Source organism: Symphalangus syndactylus, chromosome 19 (assembly GCF_028878055.3).
Source record: "Symphalangus syndactylus isolate Jambi chromosome 19, NHGRI_mSymSyn1-v2.1_pri, whole genome shotgun sequence".
Taxonomy (NCBI): Eukaryota; Metazoa; Chordata; class Mammalia; order Primates; family Hylobatidae; genus Symphalangus; species Symphalangus syndactylus.
The window spans coordinates 70,614,057-70,624,060 of record NC_072434.2 but is presented as its reverse complement, the minus strand read 5'-3'; the positions used below and the strand labels follow the sequence as shown (position 1 = coordinate 70,624,060).

General features: G+C 50.2%; 1 long non-coding RNA gene across 1 annotated transcript; it reads right to left on the bottom strand.

Annotated features, from left to right (window-relative positions):
- Positions 1–1,260: 1,260 nt before the first annotated feature.
- LOC129458467 (uncharacterized) lies at positions 1,261–8,762 on the bottom strand. The gene is made up of 4 exons (XR_008649632.2): positions 7,577–8,762; positions 4,501–4,758; positions 1,896–2,060; positions 1,261–1,325 (listed from the first exon to the last, which is right to left on the bottom strand). It is a non-coding gene; the product is annotated as an uncharacterized lncRNA (long non-coding RNA).
- Between the last annotated feature and the right edge of the window lie 1,242 nt (positions 8,763–10,004).

Below are 10,004 nucleotides of genomic sequence, written 5' to 3'. Positions count from 1 at the left end.
ATCAAGGGCATCTTGATGAGATACGGCATTAAGTGGCTGGCCTTAGAGGTCTCCCTTACAGTTCACTCTTGTGTTAGGCCTGTTGGTTGCAAGTGACAGAAATCCCACTCAAAGGGAAATTTACTGGCTTGGTAGTGGGACAGGATCCTTGGACTAGGTCTTTGGGTTGGAGGAAGAGCTGCAGGGACCCTGAAAGGGGACTCCACACAGTTAAGTCTCTGTCCGTCTTTTGTTGCTGCTCATCTTTGCCAGCAGGCTCTGTTCCTCCATGAGGCAACCCCCGCTTAATAGTCCAAGGAGTGAAGTAACCCGAAAAACCTCTCTTCCTACCTCTGTGCATCAGTTCTAAGGGAGAATTCTGAATGGTCCTGCTGGGATCACATGCCCATCTCTGGCCCATCACTGTGGCCTGGGGAATGAGTCCCTCAAGGATCCAGCCCTGGTAAACATGCCTTTCCTTGTGGGTAGAAAATCTGTTGCCAGGCCAGGCACGGTGGCTCATGCCTGTAATCCCAGCACTTTGGGAGGCTGAGGCAGGCAGATCACCCGAGGTCAGGAGTTTGAGACCAGCCTGGCCAACATGGTAAAACCCTGTCTCTACTAAAAATACGAACATTAGTCTGGCATAGTGGCGGGCGCCTATAATTCTACCTACCCAGGAAGCTGAAGCAGGAAAATCGCTTTAACCCAGGAGGCAGAGGTTGCAGTGAGCTGAGATCGTGCCACTGCACTCCAGCCTGGATGACAGAGCAAGACTCCATCTCAAAAAAAAAAAAAAAAGAAAGAAAGAAAAAACAAGAAAAGAAAAGAAAATCTGTTGCCAGAGGAGGGTAAGTGAGTTGGGTGGCCAGCATCACTGAGCCTTCAGGCCACTATCACATGGTGCCACTCATTGTCATGTGATTATAGATATTACTGACTAAGGGGGTCTTTAGAAAGAATATCTGAAGTTTTTGATTTGTTTATTCTGTTGTGAGGTAATATTCTAAAGAGGTTAATTATACCTCTAAAAACTGTGTTGTTTGAAAATTAGCTGGGTGTGGTGGTGGACTCCTGTAATCCCAGCTACTTAGGAGGCTGAGGCAGGAGAATCACTTGAACCTGGGAGGTGGAGGATGCAGTGAGCTGAGATCGTGCCACTGTACTCCAGCCTAGGCAATAGAGCGAGACTCTGTCTCAAAAAAATAATAAATAAATAAATAAATAAATAAATAAATAAATGTGTTGTTTGAAAGACTTAATAAAGCAATAAAATATTCATGTAATAGTCTAGATTTAATTATATTTAAACTTCTCATCAAGTAAAGATTTGTTTGCAGACAGTTCTGTAATAAAAACATGAAAAATCTTTTAGGAAACTAAACCTGTGAATTTGCCATGTTGAATTTAAGCTTCTAAGTATCGGTTTATATTTAACTCTGGCTTTAAACTGTGTGATATCACTTCTGCATCTCCCAAAAGATCTGGCACCTTTCTACCTCCACCCTGTTGCTCAAGTTCCCTTTGTTTGAATTGCCCTCCCCACGTCCATCTATCCAAATCCTACCTTCAATTTAATGTCACCGTCTGCAGGGGTCTTCCCTACTAGCGCTATCTGAAGGCAGTTTCTCTGTCTTTGAATTCCCACAGCCCCCTCATTAGGACTAGACACTCATCAGAGAAGAGCCTATAGCAGCATAATTTCCTGACCATTTGTTGGGTTTTTCCTTCCTATGTCTTCATTTTCCCATTTTAGGAAAATAGGCTCTTCGGTGCCTTTGCCTCAGGAAAGGTTAAGTCATTGGGCTTCAGACACTTAAATCCAATATAATTCAGATAGAGATTAAGCTGCTATAACACAGACCCCAAAATGCAGTCATGCAAAAAGGATAGAAGCTTATTTCTCTCTCATGAACCAATCTGGAGGTGGGCAGCAGTGGTTTGAGATAAGTAAGCTGCTCGGCTCCACGCGGTTATTCAGGAACCCAGGTTTCTTTCTTGTCTGTTGTTCCTCTGTCTCCTAGGGTATAGTCTTCATCTGCATGGTTGCAGCTGGAACACTATCCTGTTTGTGTTCCAGCCTATGGAAAAGGTAAAGAATTTAGAAAAGCATGTGCTTCATGTTTTATGGCCAAGGCTTGGAAATGATACACATCACTCATACTCACATTCCATTGTCTGGAATTACATCATATGGATGCATCATATAGATGCATCTAGTTAGAAATGTGTTCTCTCTCTAGAGTAACGTGTGCTTATTTAAAAGTCAAGTATGTGGCCAGGTGCGGTGGCTCACGCCTGTAATCCCAGCACTTTGGGAGGCTGAGGTGCGTGGATCATGAGGTCAGGAGTTCAAGACCAGCCTGACCAACATGGTGAAACCCCGTCTCTACTAAAAATACAAAAAATACAAAAATTAGCCAGGCATGGAGGCGGGCACCTGTAGTCCCAGCTACTCGGGAGGCTAAGGCAGGAGAATCACTTGAATCGCTTGAACCCAGGACGCAGAGGTTGCAGTGAGCTGATATTGCACCACTGCACTCCAGCCTGGGTGACAGAGTGCATCTCCATCTCAAAAACAAAGAAACAAACAAACAAACAAAACCTCATTTATTAGGAAGGAGGGGAGAAGATATTTTGAGGCATAACTAGCAGCTTATTACATTTTATTTTTTGGCTTTTGGCTTTAGTTTTCTCAGAGCTGGTGTCATTGAAGAGCTTATGCCGAGTGCTTCTGGGGACAGGGAAGTGGGGACAAGCAGTAAGACCAAGAAGAGAGAATCTAGGGAGAGAAGAGGGCTCCTGTACCAGTGGTCTATTGCTGCATAATAAAACATCTCAAAATTGTTAGTGTCAAATATTGACAACATAGGTGAGCAGGGTTGTGATTTTAAAAAATTAAAAAAGAAAAAAATGTTGACCACATTTATTTTGCTCACAGATCTACTATTTTTGTAACATTTGGTGGAGACAGCTTATCTCTGCCCTACTCAGTATCAGCTCAAGCATCTCAAAGCCTGGGTGCTGAGATCATCTGAGGGCTCTCTCAGTGACCTGTCTGGTTATTGCGGGTTGTTGGCTGGGACTTTAGTTGGTCTTGTGGCTAAAACACCTATGAATGGCCTTTCTGTATGGACACGTGGCTTTCCCGTAGCCTGGGGCATGGGTTGTAAGTGCAAACCTCCTATGAGCAATTGATAAGCAGACACTTATTGCCTTTTATTTTTATTATATTTTCATTTATTTTTTGAGATGGAGTCTCACTCTGTTGCCCAGGCTGGAGTGCAGTGGCACAATCTCAGCTCATTGCAACCTCCACCTCCCAGGCCCAAGTGAGTCTCTGCCTCAGCCTCCCCAGTTGCTGGGATCACAGGTGCACACCACCACACCCAGCTAATTTCATATTTTTAGTAGAAGCAGGGTTTCACCATGTTGGCCAGGCTGGTCTCGAACTCCTGACCTCAAGAGATCTGCCTGCCTTAGCTTCCCAAAGTGTTGGGATTACAGCTATGAGTCATGGTGCCCGGCTTATTGCCTTTTATTTATTTTATTCCATTTCATTTTATTTTATTTTTTTGAGACAGAGTCTTGCTCTGTCACCCAGGCTGGAGTGCAATGGCACAATCTCGGGCTCACTCGGGTTCACATGATTCTCCTGCTTCAGCCTCCCGAGTAGCTGGGACTACAGGCACCCACCTCGGCCTCCCAAAGTGTTGGGATTACAGGCATGAGCTACTGCACCCACCCAATTTTAAATCTTAAGTATTTATTTTACTTATCACCTATGTAAGAAAAAATACAACCACCTCACCAGAGATATCATTGCTTTGGATGAGGCTGAATTTATTTAGGTAAAAAATAGTGAGTCGATTTAAAGAAATACCTTAAGTAAATAAATCTGAGGCCAGGCGCGGTGGCTCACGCCTGTAATCCCAACACTTTGGGAGGCTGAGGCGGGCGGATCATGAGGTCAGGATATCAAGACCACGGTGAAACCTGGTCTCCACTAAAAATAGAAAAAATTAGCCGGGCGCGGGGGCGGGCGCCTGTAGTCCCAGCTACTCCGGAGGCTGAGGCAGGAGAATGGCGTGAACCCGGGAGGCGGAGCTTGCAGTGAGCTGAGATCACGCCAGTGCACTCCAGCCTGGGCGACAGAACAAGACTCCGTCTCAACAACAAAAAAATAAAATTAAATTAAATTAAAAAAATAAATCTGAGTGAGGACTAGAGAAGGCTCTGTACCAAGTTCAGGGTGCAGTGCAAGCTGCTCTTTCTTTTGGCCCTTATGATCCACAGACCCAACAATATCCGAGTGTCTGTGGCAGTGGGGATGCTATATGGAGGCCCTGGGAAGCACCAGTAAGAGAATCACAGCACAGGCCTCTAGGGTTTGGGAACAGATGCACAGCCTGTTTCACAGATAACTGTTCTTCTGGCTTGCTGCTGGTCTCTGATAGAAACAGAACACCTAGTTATGGGTCGTGAAGCGGCCGCGTGTGCACTGCATGTTGTCTTACTCACCCCGCCACGGGATTGGGCACGTGCAGCAGCAATCTCTAATCACGTGGAGACGGCATATGTACACTGGGCTCGAGCAGGCTCAGAAGGCACAAGTGAGCTGTGCGAGCAGGTGGCGCAGACTCCTTCGACAGCGATTCTTGCCTTATTGCCCGTTTTCCTTCATTCCTAGGACCTCATAGAAAGTTCCTTGTGTCGGCCGGGCACCGTGGTTCATGCCTGTAATCCCAGCACTTTGGGAGGCTGAGGCGGGCGGATCACCTGAGATGAGGAGTTTGAGATCAGCCTGGGCAACATGGTGAAACCCCGTCTCTACTAAAAATACAAAAATTAGCCCGGTGTGGCCTGTAATCCCAGCTACTCGGGAGGCTGAGGCATGAGAATCACTTGAACTCAGGAGGCTAAGGTTGCAGTGAGCCCGAGATCACGCCATTGCACTCCAGCCTGGGCCACAGAGCGAGACTCCATCTCAAAAAAAAAAAAGTTCCTGTGTCAGTTGACTGAGGAGGTCAGTCAAATCCAGACTTGGTTTACAGATGGCTCCTGCACAACAGAATGGACAGCTGGAGCCCTCCAGCCCCCCTCCAGGGTGGCCCTGAAGGACAAGTGGTGAAAGAAAATCTTCCTGGGGGGCAGAACTTCAAGAGGCACATTTGTTTGTCTACTTTGCCTGGATGGAGAGACAGCCAGACGGAGGGATCTACATAGATTCACTGGCAGGAACATGGAAGGAGGATTGGTGACAAGGAGGTCTGGGGAAGAAGTATGTGGACAGATCTCTCCAAACAGGCCCAGAATATAAAGATATTTGGGTCCCGTGTGAATGCACACCAAAGGGTATCACTGCAAAGGAGGCTCTTGACTATCAGGGGAACAAAGCATGTTCTCTGGAGGTCGGGCTGTCTCTTTTTCCAGCTACCATTGCTTGCCCAATGGACCTATGTAACAAAGAGGCTGTGTGGCAAGATTGGAGGCTATGCACCAGCTCAACAACATGGACTTCCCCTCACCAAGGCTGAGTAAGCCATCTACTAACTGCCTAATCTGCCAACAGAAGAGACCAACACTGAGCCCACTGTGGCTCCTTGGGGGACCCAGCCAGCCATCTAGTGGCAAATTGATTACAATGGACTTTTTCCATCATGGAAAGGACATTATACACATAATTCTGGATTTGCTTTACCTGTTCATCTTGTGTCTGCCAGCACCACCATGCATGGATTAACAGAATGCCTTCCTCACCATCCTAATACTCCACTCAGTACTGCTTCTGATCAAAAGATGAGCAGCAATGGCCTACTGCCCATGGAACAAACTGATTTTTTTGTTGTTTTTCTTTTTCTTTTCTTTTCTTTTTTTTTTTTTTGAGTCGGAGTCTTGCTCTGTCGCCCAGGCTGGAGTGCAGTGGCGCTATCTCAGCTCACTGCAAGCTCCGCCTCCCGCATTCACGCCATTCTCCTGCCTCAGCCTCCGGAGTAGCTGGGACTACAGGTGCCGCGCCACCACGCCCGGCTAATTTTTTGTATTTTTATTAGAGACGGGGTTTCACCTTGTTAGCCAGGATGGTCTCGATTTCCTGACCTCGTGATCCGCCCGCCTCGGCCTCCCAAAGTGCTGGGATTACAGGCGTGAGCCACCGCGCCCAGGCTTCTTTTTCTTTTCTTTTTTTTTTTCTGAGATAGAGTTTCACTCTTGTTGCCCAGACTGGGGTGAAATGGTGCGATCTCGGCTCACTGCAACTTCTGCCTCCCCAGTTCAAGCAATTCTCTTGCCTCAGCCTGCCAAGTAGCTAAGATTACAGGCACCTGCCACCACGCCTGGCTAATTTTTGTCTTTTTAATAGAGACGGGTTTTCACCATGTTGGCCAGGCTGGTCTTGAACTCCTGACCTCAGGTGATCTGCCCACCTTGGCCTCCAAAAGTGCTGGGATCACAGGGGCGAGCCACCGTGCCCAGCCCTTGTTTGTTTTTAAGGCAGGATCTCGCTCTGTCACCCAGGTTGGAGTGCAGTGGTGTGATCTCAGTTCACTGTAGCCTCAAACTCTTGAGCAAGTGATTCTCCCAGCTCAGCCACCCAAGTAGCTAGGACTACAGACACACACTACCACATCTGGCTAATTTTTATTTTATTTTATTATTTTGTTTTGTTTGAGACAGGGTCTCGCTTTGTCGCCCAGGCTGGAGTGCAGTGGTGAGATCTGGGCTCACTGCAACCTCTGCCTCCAGGGTTCAAGTGATTCTCTTCCTTCAGCCTCCCAAGTAGCTGGGATTATAGGCGCCTGTCACCAAGCTCAGCTAATTTTTGTATTTTTAGTAGAGACGGGTTTTCACCATGTTGGCCAGTCTGGTCTCAAACTCCTGACCTCAAGTGATCCACCTGCCTTGGCCTCCTGAAGTGCTAGGACTACAGGTGTGAGCCACTGAGCCCAGCCATGCCCGGCTAATTTTTGTATTTTTAGTAGAGAGGGGGTTTCACCATCTTGGCCAGGCTGGTCTTGAACTTCTCACCTCGTGATCCACCTGCCTAGGCCTCCCAAAGTGCTGGGATTACAGGCGTGAGCCACTGCGCCTGGCCTCGCTTTTTTCTTTTCTTTTTCTTTCTTTCTTTTTTGAGACGGAGTCTCACTCTGTCACCCACGCTGGAGTGCAGTGGTGTGATCTCGGCTCACTGCAACTTCTGCCTCCCGGGTTCAAGTGATTTTCCTGCCTCAGCCTCCCGAGTAGCTAGGGGTTACAGGTGTGCGCCACCACGTCGGGCTAATTTTTGTATTTTTAGTAGAGATGGGTTTTCGCCCTGTTGGCCAGGCTGGTCTCGAACTCCTGGCCTCAAGTGAGCCGTCCGCCTTGACCTCCCAAAGTGCTGGATTACAGGCGTGAGCCAACGGCGCCCGGCCCCTGAGACCACTTTCGCGGGCAGAGGGGATGGAGCTGCGGGGAACAGGCTGGAGCGCTGCGGGGCCGGGAATTACTGAGTCCCGCGAGGCGCAGGCAGGACTGGCACTGTTTTTTCCAGCTCGCGGGCTCTCAGTTCATAGTATGACATCCCCACCCGTCGGCTCGGAGGCAGCTGAGCACTAACCCGCTTTGTTTTCCAAAGTGCCAAGCTTCACCCAGTCGGCAGGACGTGCGGCACCTTCAAGGCCGCAGCTGCAGCTCGCGGGCTCCAGGCGTTCGCATGGCTGGGCTGGGCGCTGGAGGCGGCCCTCACCCGTGGGACGGTGCCCCCCAGGCCCCGGGACGGAAAGGAGCTGCGGCGACGGCGGGAGTGGGCCCTGCCCCCAGCGAGGCTGAGGCCTGAGGAGCCGACCTCACTGAAGGCAGCCCTGGCGGGAACGGCGGGGGAGTCCCGGGTCGTGGGGGTGACCCAGCCAGGGCTGGCGGAAAAGGGCCCGTAAGGTCGGCAAACCTGGGAAAGCGCGGGTGGCGGGAACCCCCTGGGTAGGCGGGCGCGTGGGGGCGGACCCGGTAGGCGTGGCGAGCTCCGGGGGCGTGGCCTGGGCGCTAGGGCCGCGTCACGTGACAACGACCGAGGCTAGAGGTGCTGTTGGGCGAACGCGAGGCGTCTGAAAGGATCAGTTTCGCGTTTTGGGGAAAGGTCTCTCTGGCACCTGGGGCTGGGGAGGGCGAGCCGGAGGAAGAGAGCCCGGGTGAGGCGGCGATTTCAGAAATGCCTGAAAAGGGAGAAGCCCGCCCCGGAGCCACGACAGTGGGGACGCTGGAGAGATTCTGGGGACCGGCCTCCACGACCTGGGGGGGAGGGGAGAGAGGACGAGCGGCGGGCACCCTGAACCCTCAGTCCTCGAGGCCCTGACAGCGACCCTCCCTCATGCTGCCCCCGAGGAGGAGTTGGAAGGAACAGCTGGCCCCACGCCCCGTTTCCTGAGACTGCAGGCAGCGCTCTTCAGGAGTCTGTCCGGGGCCGGCCACTTCCGCCACTGAGAGCCGAGTCGCCCGGGCCTCAGGAAGGGCCTGGTGCGCGGCCATCTGCTGACCAGTCTGGAGCCAGCGTGGTGGCCTCGGCTATGCTGACAGTGAGGCCACCGAGGTCTCTTACACACCATCAGGCTTCACAGGCCCCTCACCCGGCTAAGCCCGGGCATGGCATGCCTTGAGGGTATCCGAGGCTGTGACATCTTAGCAGAAATCCAAGCTAGCCCTCCCTACCCCCTCCACTCTACCTCCCTCCCCTTCACTTGGAATCAGAACTGTTTTATTTCAGCTCCAAATGTGATGATGATGACCAAATAAAATCCACCGTGAATTGAGCCCTCACTGTGCGTGCCCGACTCTGTGCTAAACATTTGTCATGCGTTCTCTCACATAATCCCCGGACCTCCTACCACTTTCCTTATTTTTGCCTTGCCAGCACTAATTGTAAAACTGAACTCTTACTATTATGATGTTTTAATTGACTCAAATTTAAACTTAGAGGTGTTATACGAAATCACAGGTTTGATGTGCAATGTTTATTTTACTAATTCATATGCAACATATAGACCTTGAAAATGTTTGAAACTGGCCGGGCGTGGTGGCTCACCCCTGTAATCCCAGCACTTTGGGAGGATGAGGCGGGCGGATCACCTGAGATCAGGCGTTTAAGACCAGCCTGGCCAACATGGCGAAACCCTGTCTCTACTAAACATACAAAAATTAGCCAGGCGTGATGACACGCACCTGTGGTCCCAGCCACTCGGGAGGCTGAGGTACGAGAATCACTTGAACCCGGGAGGCAGAGGTTGCAGTGAGCCAAGATTGTGCCACTGCACTACAGCCTGGGCAACAGAGCAACTCCGTCTCAAAAACTAAAAATACATACATACACACATTTAACAAATTGGATCGGCCATTTTTTTTTTTTTTGAGACTGAGTTTCGCTCTTGTTGTCCAAGCTGGAGTGCAATGGCGCGATCTCGGCTCACTGCAATCTCCGCCTCCCGGGTTCAAGCGATTCTCCTGCCTCAACAGGCGCCCGCCACCAAGCCCAGCTAATTTTTTGTATTTTTAGTAGGGACAGGGTTTCATCGTGTTAGCCAGGATGGTCTCAATCTCTTGACCTTGTGATCCGCCCCCTTTGGCCTCCCAAAGTGCTGCGATTACAGTGTGAGCCACTGCGCCCGGCCCTTTTTTTTTTTTTTTTTGAGACAGGGTGTCACTCTGTCACCTAGGCTGGAGTGCAGTGACGCGGTCACAGCTCACTGCAGCCTCAACCTCCCCCGGTTCAGGCGATCCTCTCACCTCAGCCTCTTGAGCAACTGGGACTACAGGCGCGCAGCAGCATGCCTGGCTAATTTTTGTATTTTGTGTAGAGATGGGTTCTGCTATGTTGCCCCAAGTTGTTCTGGAACTCCTGGGCTCAAGCAATCCGCCTGCTTCGCCCTCCACAAGTGCTGGGATTACAGGCATGAGCCAGCATGCCCAGCCCTGCCTCATTCTTTTTAATGGTTTTGTGGTATTTCTTTTTAAAATTTTTTGTTTGGGTTTTGTTTTAGAGTATATTGCTCAGGGTG